The sequence below is a fragment of the Triticum urartu genome, chromosome 3 (genome assembly GCF_003073215.2).
Source record: "Triticum urartu cultivar G1812 chromosome 3, Tu2.1, whole genome shotgun sequence".
NCBI lineage: Eukaryota > Viridiplantae > Streptophyta > Magnoliopsida > Poales > Poaceae > Triticum > Triticum urartu.
The window spans coordinates 43,417,807-43,426,232 of NC_053024.1; the positions used below are offsets into that span (position 1 = coordinate 43,417,807).

Here is an 8,426-nt window from a genome sequence, read left to right on the forward strand (position 1 = left end):
GAGCTGCTAGGGGAAACTTATGTTCCCTTCAAACGCAACACCCATAGTATCGTAGTGCTAAAACTCTAATCTTTGCCTATTTTGCTCTTTGAAATTTTTTTGAACGCCAACTTCAAAATGCTGAGCAGACAACTTGACCGAGTCTAAGCCATCAGCACACACACTCTACGCTCGATCCAGTTTAGTATCCCAAACATTAAATGGTAGTGATATATGGCCCTGGAAACTGATCGAACTTACTAATTCCTATAGTAGTATATGTGGACCCAAAATCAATCTCCAGCGTGTAGATATCTCCATCAAAAACACACTCGTCTCCTCGACCCCAAAGTTAATGCCCAACACTTATCATTACACAAAGAAAGGAAGTAATTAATGCATCAATTAATGAGAAGCGAGTATAGGACTCGAGAGCATATCCATCCAAGAGCGTTCACCTATAAAAACACCCCTGCTCGATGAATCCATCCTGTGCCTTCCGAGACTGTATTCTATTGCCTTTTGAGCAAGCACTCTTGCTCGATCGATCGATCGACCGATCCCGTGCCTGGCCACTGGTTGGCGAGCATCTTACGCAATGGCAGGTCGCCCGTTGCTGGTCCCGGCTGTCATGCTGCGTCCTCCTGGACCGGCGTTGGGCTCGAGGGCCTCGCTATACGTCGGCGACCTAGATGATGGCGTGGCGGAGGGGCATATCTACGCCCTGTTCTGCCAGGTGGCGCCCGTGGCGTCCCTCCGTGTCTGCCGGGACGTCACTGGCAGGTCACTTGGTTATGCCTACGTGAATTTCTACAGTCGGGAGGACGGTGAGTTTGGCTTCATCTCTTTTTTTTTCTTTTTTTTGGGGTTGTCTTTGTCTCTTTGCATGTTCATCTACTCAGGCTTGGATTGGGGATACAAAGAACTTACGAGGATGCGTGGTTTTAGATCTTGGTTGTGAAGTCTGTGATTTACTAGATTTCCCATACAAGATGTGGCACACCATCGGTTGAAGTTCTATTTTGGCATTTTCTTGTTCTGGTCAACAGAGGCGAGGGTCTTTTGATGGAACGCGTGTAGATAGTGTGTTGACCTGCAGTTTGTAGAACAACGTGTCACTAACATAAGTAGTGTTGGAATCCGTAACCGTTTCGGGTTTGCGGAATCTGATGCTAACGGAATCGGGCTCGGAATAGGATAAATGATTGGCAAAAGCCAATGGACACACACAGTGGTTGCAATTAAACGTGTGTTTACCTACATACCATATATTTCTGTCGTAAAAGAAATTGACATGTTCCTATTATTGGTGATGTCTTTCTTATTCAGGTCGTAACACTTGAGAATTGAATCACAAGTTGAATTGTAGTTTGTTGTTAAGTTAGGTTGGTTGTTTTCAAATTAGCCAACATTAATTGCTGTTTGTGTCTGAGTGAAAGGCTTCATACACTGCTTGTGTTTATTATGAACAGACGAGAATAGGAATTTGGGCTAAAATCCTGTTAAGAGTTCTCCATAGATTGTGCACCATGGGGTAGAAAATCGCCGTAGATAATATAGTGTTGTCGGAATCCGACTCAGAACCGGATGTATGATTTGGGAAAAATAAGTAGACACACACAATTGTTCCAATTAATATGTGTTTATCTGTTCGCTGAGTTATGCCGTAAACGAAATGACATGTTCATATTACTGGTGGTTGTCTATCTTATTTATGGTGTAACATTTGGGAGTTGAATCGTTAGCGAGAGGAATTGTAGTTTTTATTAAATTAGGTCACATGATTTGTTTTCAAGTCAGCCAAGATTGATCATTGTTACCAATGAGGGAATGACTTCATAGATTGCATTTGGCGATTAGGAAGAGAATGGAATTTTGACTAAATCTCGGTAAGACTTCTTTATAGATTGGGTTTATGCACATTCCATAAAAAAACCAAGACCCTCGCTTCGATAGATCACAACAAGAAATATAACTTCAAGGCACTGTAGATTAGGAAGAGAATGGAATCGGCAGTTTGTAGATTGGGAAGATAATGGAATCAGCAGTTTGTAGAACATGCTGCCGAGCACTGACATCAGGGTTAGAATCCGTAACCGATTCGGGTTTCCGATATGGCAAAAAATCTTTGTGGAAACAAATGCTGTCGGAATACGACTCAGAGTCGGATGTATGATTCGGAAAAGTCAAGTAGGCACACACACCGGTTGTAATTAATGTGTTTTTATCTACCTATATATTTTTGTCACAAACTAAATGTTCCCATTATTGTTGATGTCTATCTTACTTACGCCGTAATACTTGGATTGAATCGTCAGCGAGAGGAATTGTAGTTTTTTGTGAACTTTGGGTTGGTTTGTTTCAAATTAGCTAACATTAGTTGTTGATTCCATCTGAGTTTATGGCTTCATAGATTTCTTCTGGTCATTACGAATAGAAAAGAATAGAATTTGGGTTAAGATCCTATTAAGATTTCTGCGTAGATTGTGCACCATGGTGTAAAATTCGATGCGGAAAATAATGTTGCCGAATATGTCGCAATCCGACTCAAAATCGGATATATTATTTTGAAAAAGCAAGTAGGCACTCACAATTATTATTTTAGTTAATGCATTTTTTGTACTTGCAGGATTCTGTCATAAACAAAATGTTATGTTCATATTATCGGCGTCGTCTATCTTACTTACGGTCTAACTTTTGGGAGTTGAATTGGTTAGCGAGAGAAAATTTAGCTCTTTGTTAAATTGGGCCACACGGTTTATTTATAAGATAGCCAAGATTTGTAGATTGCACACGGGAATTAAGAACATAAGAGAATGGAAATAGAGCTTAAATTTCGTTACGATTTCATTGTAGATTGTGCATCATGCATGGTGTAGAACGTCATCGTGGAAGTTAACATTGTCACAATCCGACTTGGACTCGGATGTGCATATGATTAGGAAAAAACAAATAGCTAGAATTTGGTTAAAATTAATGCGTGTCTATGTTCTTATTTCTTTCTATCTAAACAAAATGACTTGTTTCTGTTATTGGTGTTGTCTATCTTTTTTATGGTGTAACATTTGGGAGTTGACTTGGTTAGTGAGTGATTTTTTAAAAGTTTAGTCCATGCAGTTTGTTTTCTAGTTTAACCAATATTCATTGTTGTTTCCATTGATGCCTCCATAAGTTGGTGTGGCAATTTGGAAAATATAAACAGGAGGGAACTGAATGTGGGTTAAAAGTTCGTTAAGAATTTTTCTAGTTTGTGTACCATGGTGTTGAAATGTGCTACATTACACTAGGTAGATTGTATGATCACGATGGCCCCATTGATTTCATAGTTAACCTAGTCAAATTTTCATCAGTTTATTCATGCTCCACGCTGCCAAATTAGTTAAGAGCGAAATTGTACATAGTTCAAATTGGATATTAGCTTTGCATATCGGACATCCGATAATTATCTGCTCGATGAACATCCTGTCATATATAATACACCATGTTGTATCGTGGTCAATTATACATATACATCCATACCTACACTATTGTTTTCACCTTAACCTGATTTCTTTTCCTTTGTATTTGTATGTTTGCTTGCCCTACTAGAGGATTTGAGTTTAATACTACAATTACCTCTAATAATTTTGTATGTGATTGTTTTGCAGCCAAACGTTCATTAGACTCTTTAAATTTTACACCTCTCAACGGGAAGCATATCCGAGTTATGTTCTCAAATAGGGACCCAACGCTGCGATTGAGTGGAAAGGCCAATATATTCATAAAAAATCTACGGCACTATACTATCATGCAAAGTGGCCACTCACTTTAACGGTCAATCAAAAGGTTACGGATTTGTTCAGTTTGCAGAGGAGACATCTGCCAATGATGCCATCGACAGCTTGAATGGCAAGTTGGTGAATGGCAAACAAATTTTTGTAGGTCTCTTCATTCGTCGTCAGGAGAGGCAGCCAAATATCAGCGTGAGTAATTATACAAATGTATATGTGAAGAACTTGCCAAAGGAATTCACTCACAATGACCTTCTGCAAGAGTTTGGTCCTTTCGGTACAATTACTAGCGCTGTAATCATGAGAGATAATGATGGAATATCCAAATGCTTCGGATTCGTTAACTATGGGGAATCAGAATGTGCTACAGACGCTGTGAAAAGTCTTAATGGTAAGATGATTAAGGATACAATTTTGTATGTTGGAAGAGCTTAGAAAAAGTCAGAAAGAGAAGCAGAACTGAGAGAAAACTTTGAGCGTGCGAGAAATGAGAAATTCAAAAAGTTTGAAGGGCTCAATCTATACGTGAAGAATCTAGATGATAGTATTAATGATCTAAATCTTAGAGGGTTAACATAGACTGAGAATCAATGTGGATGAGAGTTAACAAAATGGTTATTTTTTTACCGTCCAAATAAAGTTAAGTAAAACAGGTTCTCTCTTGTCACCTGTGTGTCACTGAATATTTGAACATTAGATCTGCAACTGTTTCAAGAATATATACAAGGGACACATCACAAGCTTAATGCTACTGACATTGTTTCTAGGCACACTTTGCTCGTATTCAGAACACAGGAGTTCTAGCACCCGCAGTACCACAAAATTTTGCTCCCCGTCAGTTCTACGTCAGTCCAGGAGTGCCTGGCATGTTCCCACCACAGGTTCCTGCAGGCTTCGGGTATCAGCAATTCCCACAACAGCATTTCACTCCTTGGGTTCCTAGCGGCATGACGCCATATACGTATAACATGCCGAGGCCACTGCACCATGCTTGGCGTGGTGTGCATCAAGAAATCAATCTACACCGACAGGTATTATGGCATGAGAGATGACCATTTTTGACTTAAGTTTTTTAATCCTTAATGCATCAGCTACTCTTGCAAAGTGCATCCAGCCGTGCCCATGTTCAGATTATGTCACAAGTAGTCAATTCACCTGACTTTTTTGCTTTTACAATGCAGATGGTGTACCCAAATGCCAACCAAGCCTTCACATACATGCCAAATTCTATGAATGCGAACGCCAACTCTGTGATGGTTCCCCCGGGCTTCGCACAAACTGATAGTATTGTCTCTATTCCATCTGTCCCAAGCAAGAACACCACCACCACTGTTGTAGATTCTTCTGCCCCGGAGAAACAACATCCTTGTAAGGACAGTGGAATTGTATTAGGACGTGCTAATTTCACAGTTACAAATTTTACTTGGCATGCATATTTTATATATTAGCCATTTATGTCAATGAAGGGTGAATTTTGAGTTTGGTCGTATATTTTGTTTACCTTGCAGATTCAAGACGAGAAATTGTACCCACTGGCTGAACAGCTTGAGCCAGAATTAGGAGGGAAGGTGACAGGGATGCTGGGTGAAGCAATGGAAGCTCTGCAAGGAAGGAAAGTGGAAGAGGCCAGGGTACTGTTGACCTCGCATCCGTACCATCATCATCGACCTTGAGTGTTAGCAGAGATGCTATTGACCCCGCTTCCACAGCGTCGTCCTCGATTGCTTCCGCTGACGGTGCTAACCTTGCTCCGGCACCGTCATCCTCAAGTGCTTGAATGCTGGTTCCTAATATCTCTATCTCGACCTGAAATTTAGATGGTTGGATAATGTTTAAGAAGATTCCTGATTTAATGTTGCTTCATGATATTTTCGGTCAGAGTTTTATTCTTTTCTGTTTGTTCTTAGGTTAAAGTGCAACTGCATTTTCCCCAATATTTAGGATAACTTCAGATAAAAAATTAGACAGTGTCTTCTTCCTTTAGCAGGGATCCTATAGTTTACGTCCAATATAAGGACAAGAAAATAGTTTGATGGTATCTGTTAAACAATTCATGATGGCCTCGCAAAAGAAAAACACAACAACCAAAAGTGCAAATAGCATGTTATGGCAAATAGCTTCAGCCTCTAAATCAGCTAAATTGATGCTAAACAGGGGCTAAATGGCGCTAAAACTGCCAAGTAGTACTATATGGAGAGGTCGTTTACATGGACAAGTAGCATTTGCTTTTCTCTTCTACAACTATATCTCCTAATCTTTCGTAAGTTTATATATTACTAATGTTCAACTCATCTACCCGGGGAAAAGGCCCTCTCCTCAATGACACAATGAAAATCCTAGACCCCTCGCCGCCGTACAACGCCCCAGGGTGTATGGTGTGCCACAAGCTTGTGCCAAATGGTCAATGTGCCAGCGGAGTTGCCTCAGGTGAAGGCGGTGGCGGCGTGAACATGTGCAGTGGGGTGCTAGGGAGGTGAGCGACCACAGGAAAGTTTAGAGTACTGTGAACATCTCACAGATTGCTAGATGTTTCATGTGATGTAGTAGTACATATATACATTCAAACTTGTCGATAGATACATGGAAGAAACTAGTTAAGAATTCTGAGGCATACAATGTGGAATCGGCAAGCTTCAGTTCTACAACTTCAACTTCAAATTCTGAGGCATAAATATCGAAGTAAAGTGTTTTTTCATCACTTCATTGCACGTTCAATGAAGTCGTTGCAGTAAATCTTGAGCTCCTCGTAGTGGTGTCACAATGCCAGCTCCAGAGTGCTCATCGCGTTGTCTTTCGACAGGAGATGAGCGAGCAAATTCTCGCACATGGCCTTCATCCTCTCCAGGCGGAACCGGCATGCCGCCGCCAGCATTTCTCTGGCTACCACCGTTTCATTCACAGGAACCAGCTCATCGGTATAGACAAAGTGGAGTATGGCCCTGAGCACAACGGCCTTCATATCGCCGATCCGTACGACACTGTTGGTTGTCGACGCCTCTAATGTTTCGTATAGAAGCAGCGACCGCACGGCGCTGATGAGCCAGTGCGTGTGAATCTCGCTCTCCTGGACCAGGGACGTCACGTCTGACCATTGCTTGCTCACCATCAGCTGCTCGAGGTGCCTGACAATGTTGGACGGCCGCACGACGATCATAGGTTTGGCGATGTGCACGCCTTCGTGTGGACTTCAAGGTCGCAACGTATGGTAAAGGAACCATTGTGGCCTATGTATGTGACTTTGCAGAATTCACCATCATGAACTTTTGAAACCCCCAGGTTTCACGTACCCTAGTAAAAATATCTTCTGAACAAGCACAATCGATGGTGATTTGCCACTAGGGTCACCGATCAGGAACGTCTTGGACAACTTGACCGTAGCAGTTCCAGGATCAGACCATAAACGGAGGTAGACAGATATGTGCTCCCCACCCTCCTCCGCCGAGTACACAGATAGGTATACATTGACCGTCGTACGCACATGCTCGTCTCATTCTGCAACCAACCCACATGAAAAAACAACACAAAAAGCTTCATTCTTTCTAATGCAGACTAATGGCCAGGTACATACATACAGAAACAAGTCTGGACGCACGTGAAAAAACAGCCAACAAACAGCGCACGCTCAAACAATTTGCCCGAATTTCCAGTCTCTTAATTTTGTGGTGAATGACTTAAATGTGAGGTAAATATGAAATAGCAATTCTGTCGCTCGCACGCCACGTCGCCTTGTGGTCCCACAACGCCTCCTCTATCCTCTTATGCTAGATCGAGCCCATCCCCTTTCTCTCTTCTCGCATCACATCTCTGTACGAGATGCGGCGCGGCTGCCGGTGATTGCCCGACCAGAACCGTGCGTCTCCCCTCCCCCGCGCCGTAGCCTGGCCTTCCTCTTGTCCGTCAGATCGACCACCGCCGGCGCTGCGGAGACACTGCATCGCAACGCAGCATCCATGACTGAGAATGGGGGAAGATTGACTACTGTCGGGGATATACCCCGCGGCGTAAACCGGACGGAAGTATAACCCGGGCGGACTAGGCGTTTCATTGGTAAACCGCCATAGGATTGGCGGTTTACGTGTCTGGCGGTTCACTGGTATGACGATTCACGAGTCTGAAGACTCATTGGTGACCCGGCGAGTGTTCCAGATGGATGACAAGGCCCAAGGCCCAACATTCCGGTTTATGATAATGGTGGGCCGGTTTAAGAGGAAAGGCACGAGGAACATTTATCTTACAAGGAGTTAAGACCTGGACTTGTATCCGGTTTGTATTAGAGATAGACTAGTCCTAATCCTAATAGGACTCTACATGTAACCCACCCCTCCAACATATATAAGGAGGGGCAGAGCTCCCCAAAAGGAGGGAGAGGGACAAGTTCCACGGGTTGGACAAGTTAGGTTTAGACAATAGCTCGTGAGATAGAGCAATCTTGTAACAGTGGTCATCATCATCAATATCAATGAAGCAGGATGTAGGCTTTACCTCCACCGTGAGGGGCCGAACCTGGATAAAAACATCGCGTCTCTCGTCCCGCTCAACCCCTCTCAAGATACCATATAGATGCATTGGCCTCGCGACTAAGTCCAGACACTAAGGACATGTGCCGTGACAATTCCACGATAGTTGGCGCCTACCGTGGGGTTGCGCACGGTGGTGTTGAGTTCTTGGAGGGATCTC

General features: G+C 42.9%; 2 pseudogenes; one reads left to right on the forward strand and one right to left on the reverse strand.

Moving 5' to 3' along the window:
* Positions 1-577: 577 nt before the first annotated feature.
* LOC125546606 lies at positions 578-4,328 on the forward strand (annotated as a pseudogene).
* Positions 4,329-6,444: 2,116 nt separating this feature from the next.
* LOC125546607 lies at positions 6,445-7,701 on the reverse strand (annotated as a pseudogene).
* Between the last annotated feature and the right edge of the window lie 725 nt (positions 7,702-8,426).